Below are 7,069 nucleotides of genomic sequence, written 5' to 3'. Positions count from 1 at the left end.
CCACCAATTATGGCAAGCATGAAGCACGGAGAGTGAACTCAAAATAGAGTGAAGCTACATACTCTCAAAGCCTGCCTCAGTGACATACTTCCTTCAGCAAAACCATCTCTTAAAACTCCCTCAAGAGCACCCTCTAGTGGGTAGTCATGTGTGCCAATGCTTGAGCCTATGGGGGACATTCATTCTCACCACCATATTGGTTTCTTAAAATAACAGCAGAAATTCTGCATTTGGAGTGGTCTAATCTTTCAGGGCAGAAAATCCTGCATATATAAAGTCCCTCAACCAACCTCTGGCCTTTATTTCAATGGTTGAGCCACCACAATAAGAGCTTAAGTACCAATAAAATATATATTGTTCATCATGCTTTGCTCTTAAACACAATGTAATGCCATTAAAGCACTATATACATCAAGAGAAGGTGGTGTTAGCATATCAACTATCAGTTTTCACATTGAAGAGTAAGAGCTCTCCATCACAATTTCAATGTGATTGCCTTAGCCTCACCTAAAAGCAGAGTTCATTCCAAATGGAGCCATTGGGCATAGCTGTTAGTCACTTTACCTCCAGCATCTTATGATGGATGTTTTCCATTTATAATTTCCTGTAGAAATCAAGAGTCTATCCCCATCCCCCAGTGTGTATGTGTGTGTGTGTGTTTCAACAATTTTGATGTTTTCTCATTTCAGGGAAGAAAAACAAGGGATGAAGTATTATAGAGAAAATGTCTTCTTTTTGTTTTGGTAATCATGTGAGAGGCCACACTCTTCTAAACATGGCTGGTATTAATAGTCTACAAAAAAATTTTCTCTAGAGATTATTTTTGGGGTTTTGTACATTTGAATCAGGTTCCAACTTTCAAAAGAAAAATATTTTCAGAAAGAGTTTTGAAAAGGTTACTTCACACATGGCTTTCTGTTTCATTAAGCAGCCGCTTGGAAGGAGACATTTAAAACACATGCTAAGACTTAAAAGTAAGAGTAGAAAAAACACAGGAGTACAGACACCACAGTTCAAAGCTCAGCACTTCTGGGCTATGCACTAAGAACTGTGGCACCTCAGACACATTTAGTCCTTGTTATCTTTTTAAAAATGAGGACAAAGTCCAAATTTATGGACTGGGGAATTAGCCCTGGGTTCAATCACAGGCACTGTGCAAACTGGATGTGGTGGTATGTGCCTCTAATTCTAGCACTGGGAAGATAGAGGGGGCAGGAGGATCTAGTGTTCAAAGCGAAGCTCAGCAGTACAGGGAGTTGAAGGGCAACCTACACTAGAGACTTCTTTTTTAAAAAAGCCAGACAAAGAACAACAAAAGAAGGAAGAAAGGAAAAAGAAAAGAAAGAAAGAATTAAGAAAGAGAAAAAATCTGAATCTAAGGTCCAGTGACAATCAAACTGCTAGCTCATTGTCAGCTGTTACAAAGAAAATAAGCTGTGTGGAGGACTGTTTGATATTTTGTTTAACATTACAGAATACCTTGTTCAGTCTACTGGATTCAAGAGTGACATAAAAAGACACCACACACTAAATCCTTCTCTAATGTGAAGGGCATTAAAACAAAGGTAACATTTTGCTGTGTGTATGGAATAATCAGATAATAACGTTGCCCTCAGAGGAAAAGAAGACACAACATGATCTCCTAGAAACTTATAACATAAGAGTGGCTAAGTGGGTTTCCGTCTGCACCTGGAAGTGATCCTATGCCACAGCACTCCATACCCAAATTCATCCCGGAGAGAATTGGTCTCCCAGGACTACTGACAAACAGGCTAAGAGGAGGGACAAGCCACAGTCACAGGCAGCAAGAATAGTTAACACCAGAGATATCCAGATGGCGAAAGGCAAGGGCAAGAACATAAGAAACAGAAACCAAGGCTGCTTGGCATCAGTAGAACCCAATTCTCCCAAGACAGAGAGCCCTTGATATCCTAACACACCAGAAAAGCTAGACTCTGATTTAAAATCACAACTCATGATGATGATAGAGGACTATAAGAAGGACATAAATAAGTTCCTTAAAGAAATCCAGGAGAACACATGAAAAGCCCTTAAAGAAGAAACACAAAAATCTTGTAAAGAATTTCAGGAAAACACAACCAAACAGGTGAAGGAATTGATCAAAACCATCCAGGATCTAAAAATGGAAATAGAATCAATAAAGAATTCAAAAAGGGAGACAACCCTGGAGATAGAAAACCTAGGAAAGAGATCAGGAATCATAGACGCAAGCATCACCAACAGAATAAAAGAGATAGAAGAGGGAATCTCCAGGTGCAGAAGATACCATAGAAAACATTAACACAATAGTCAAAGAAAATGCCAAATGCAAAAAGCACCTAACCCAAAACATTCAGGAAATTCAGAACACAATGAGAAGACCAAACCTAAGGATAATAGGAATAGAAGAGAACAAAGATTCCCAACTTAAAGGGCCAGTAAATATCTTCAACAAAATTATAGAAGAAAACTTCCCTAACCTAAAGAAAGAGATACCTATGAACATACAAGAAGCCTACAGAACTCCAAATAGACTGAACCAACAAAAAATTCCTCCCATCACATAATAATCAAAACACCAAATGCACAAAACAAAGAATATCAAAAGCAGTAAAAGAAAAAGGTCAAGAAACATATGAAGGCAGACCTATCAGAATTACACCAGACTTGTCACTATAGATTATGAAAGCTAGAAGATCCTGGGAAGAAGTCATACAGACCCTAAGAGAACACAAATGCCAGCCCAGACTACTACACTCATCAAAACTCGCAATTACCATAGATGGAGAAACCAAGATATACCATGACAAAAAAAATTTATACAATATCTTTTCACAAATCCAACCCTACAAAAGATTATAGAAAGAAAACTCCAACACAAGAAGGGAAATTACACCCCAGAAAAAGCAAGAAAGTAATCTTTTTTCAACAAACCCAAAAGAAGATAGCCACACAAACATAATTTCACATCTAACAACAAAAATATCAGGAAGCAACAATCACTATTCCTTAATATTTCTTAACATCAATGAACTCAATTCTCCAATGAAAAGACATAGACTACCAGATTAGATACATAAACAGGACCCAGCATTTTGCTGCATACAGGAAACCTACCTCAGCATCAAAGACAGACAATACCTCAGAGTAAAGGGCTGGAAAACAATTTTCCAAGCAAATGGTCCCAAGAAACAAACTGGAGTAGCCATTCTAATAACGAATAAAATTAACTTTCAACCAAAACTTATCAGAGGAGATAAGGAAGGACACTTCATATTTATCAAAGGGAAAATCTACAAAGAAGAACTCTGTCAATTTTAAACATTTATGCTCCAAATGCAAGGGCACCCACATTCATAAAGGAAACTTTACTAAAGCTCAAAGCACACATTGCACCTCACACAATAATAGTGGGAGACTTCAACACCCTGCTCTCAGCAATAGACAGATCATGGAAAAAGAAACTAAACAAAGACACAGTAAAACTAACAGAAGTGATGGACCAAATGGGTTTAACAGATATCTATAGAACATTTAATCCTAAAACAAAAGAATATACCTTCTTCTCAGCACCTCATGGTACCTTCTCTAAAACTGACTGTATTATTGGTCACAAAACAGGCCTCAACAGATACAAGAAGACTGAAATAATCTCATGCATCCTATCAGATCACCAAGGATAAAGGCTGGTCTTCAATAATAAAAACAACAAAGATCCCACATATACATGCAAGCTGAAAATGCCCTACTCAGTGATAACTTGGTCAAGGAAGAAATAAAGGAAGAAATTAAAGACTTTTTAGAGTTTAATGAAAATGAAGACAACACATACCCAAATTTATGGGACACAATGAAAGCAGTGCTAAAAGGAAAAGTCATAGCTCTGAGTGCCTCGAAAAGAAACTGGAGAGACCATAAACAAGCAGCTTGACTGCACATTTGAAAGCTCTAGAACAAAAAGAAGCAAATACAACCAAGAAGAGTAGACAACAGGAAATAATCAAACTCAGGGCTGAAATCAACCAAGTAGAAACAAAAAGAACTATACACAGAATCAATAAAACCAGGAGCTGGTTCTTTGAGAAAATCAACAAGATAGATAAACCCTTAGCTAGGCTAACCAAAGGGCACAGAGACAGTATCCAAATTAACAAAATCAGAAATTAAAATGAAGTTATAACAACAGAAACTGAGGAAATTAAAAAAAACATCAGATCCTACTACAAAAGCCTATATTCAAGAAAACTGGAAAATCTTTGATGAAATGGACAATTTTCTAGACAGATACCAGGTGCCAAAGTTAAATCAAATTCAGAAAAACCATCGAAACAGTCCCATAAGCCCTAAAGAAATAACAGCAGTCATTAAAAGTCTTTGAATCAAAAAAATTCCAGGACCAGATGGGTTTAGTGCAGAAGTCTATCAGAACTTCAATGAAGGCCTAATGCCAATACTCTTGAAACTATTCCACCAAATAGAAAGAGAAGGAACAGACCCAATTAGTTCTATGAAGCCACAGTTACACTGATACCAAAACCAAAGATCTAACAAAGAAAGAACACTTCATACCAATTCCCCTTATGAACACTGATGCAAAAATACTCAATAAAATTCTCGGAAACTGAATCCAAGAATACATCAAAATGTTCATTCACCACGATCAAGTAGGCATTATTGCAGGGATACAGGAGGTTCAATATACAGAAATACATCAAAATAAAGCTTTACATAAACAAACTCAATGGAAAAAAACCCATGATCATTTCAATAGATGCTGAAAAATCATTTGACAAAATTCAATATCCCTTCATGTTAAAAGTCTTGGAAGAGCAGTAATTCAAGGCCCATACCTACACACAGTAAAAGCAATATATAGCAAACCAGTAGCCAACTTCAAACTAAATGGAGAGAAACTTGAAGCAATACCACTAAAATCAGGGACTAGAGAAGGCTGCACACTCTCTTCCTACCTATCTCTCCCTATGGTACTTGAAGTTCTAGCTAGAGCAATTAGAGAAAAAAGGAGGTGAATACAGAAAATGTGGTACGCAATGGAGTACTTCTCAGCTCTTAAAAACAATGACTTCATGAAATTCACAGGCAAATGAATGGAACTTGAAAATATCATCCTGAGTGAGGTAACCCAGTCACAAAAGAACATACATGGTATGCACTCAGTGATAATTGGATATTAGCCCAAAAGTTCAAAATACCCAAGATAGAATTCACAGACCTCATGAAGTTCAAGAAGAGGGAAGACTGAAGTGTGGATGCTTCAGTCCTTCTTAGAAGGGGGAACAAAATACTCACAGGAGGATATAGGGAGACAGAGTGTGGAGCTGAGACTAAATGAAAGGCCATCCAAAGATTGCCCCACCTGGGGATCGATCCCATATACAGTTGCCAAATGAGGGCACTATTGTGCTATTGTGGATGCTGGGAAGTGCATGCTGACAGGAGCCTGATATGGCTGTCTCCTGAGAGGTTCTGCTAGAGCCTGACAAATACAGAGGTAGATGCTCACAGCCAACCATTGGACTGAGTGCAGGGTCCCTGGTGGAGAAGTTGGAGAAGGGACTGAAGGAACTAAGGGGTTTTGCAGTCCTGTGGGTATAGCAACAGTGTCAACAGGCCACCATCTCCCGCCCCCTGGAGTTCCTGTGACTAGACCACCAACCAAAGAGTACACAGGGAGGGACCCACGGCTCTGGACGCATATGTGGTATAGGACGGCCTTATTGGACATAAGGTGGAGAAGCAGCCCTTAGGTTCTGATGCCCGAGTGTAGGGGAATGCCAGGGCGGGAAGGCAGGAGTGGATGGGTGTGTGGTGGAGAGGCAAGGGGAGGGGGAAAGGGATAGGGGGTCCTGAAGAGGAGACCTGGTGATAAAATTTGAAATGTAAATAAAGAAAATATTCAATAAAAGAAAAAAAGTGGCTAAACACTAGGAACAGATAAAGACATAATGTAACCAATATTCAGAAGAGAGTGTACCAACCGTACAGAGAAGTAGACAGCAAAAACAAGTAGATTTTCAACTTACCAAGAATGGGAAAATCTGCTGCAGGGGACACAAAATGTCTTTGAAACTCTGTAAGTTCTTTACTATGTTAAAACAAAACAAAACAGTGCTGTGTTCCAAGTTCATCATGACTTATTTAATGCATAAGCCTCTCTGAAGTTGGTGCTCTGTCATTACAGATGAAATTAAGGCTCGGGATGATTTAATCACTTGTATAAAGACAAATAGCCAACAAGTAGCAGAGTGAGGGCTACAGCTCAGGCTTTCCTAAATCTGCAATCTTTTTTAAACAAAATGACTAAATGCTAAGGGGCTTGCCCTGGCTGGAGAATGGAGTATAAGCAAGACGACTGTGGGTAATATGTTGAAAAGGTGATGAAGGAGCAGCTCATACCGTATTGCTCCTGATATCAGGACTCCAAGATGTGGGTCATTAGATAGCAGGGAACTCACTGAAATTCCCAGTGAGGTACAACATCATATTGGTGTAATGCTAAAAAAAATATGAAAGTATCACCACACACGGACCCAGAAATAAGCCAAAGATCGCCTTGTCATTCTCTCATAAGCTGAGTCGTTCAGTCCAGGGAGCACGAGAAAGCAGTACTGTCTTCCAAGGCTTGAGGCTTCTATTTATTTTCTGGGGTAATCAATAGTTCAGAATATCTGTATTGCCTATAAAAGAATTTCCAGAGAATTTATTAAAATAAAAATTGTTCTCTTGGCATGGGTTGGGGTGTAGTGGGGTACAGTGTGGTAGGGTAGGGTGGGGTTATGTGTGGTGAAGTAGGGTGGGGTAGGTTGGGGGGCAAGGTGAATTCCTTTTTCCCAAGTTGTCAGGCCCTCCTGACTCCTGTGGGACTCCCCTTCTTTGCACTATCAAGCCTTTTCAGGTTCCATAGTACGTCCTGGGGCCTCCCTTTCTCCAGACCTCCAGTAGATCTGCTCCTTCCAACCCAAATGATTTCTTGGCTCCGTAGCTATCATCCATATCTATCTATCTATCTATCTATCTATCTATCTATCTATCTATCTATCTATCTATC

Source organism: Grammomys surdaster, unplaced genomic scaffold, assembly GCF_004785775.1.
Source record: "Grammomys surdaster isolate TR1022 unplaced genomic scaffold, NIH_TR_1.0 194, whole genome shotgun sequence".
NCBI lineage: Eukaryota > Metazoa > Chordata > Mammalia > Rodentia > Muridae > Grammomys > Grammomys surdaster.
The sequence above is the reverse complement of the archived record's forward strand: the minus strand, read 5'-3'. Positions refer to the sequence as shown.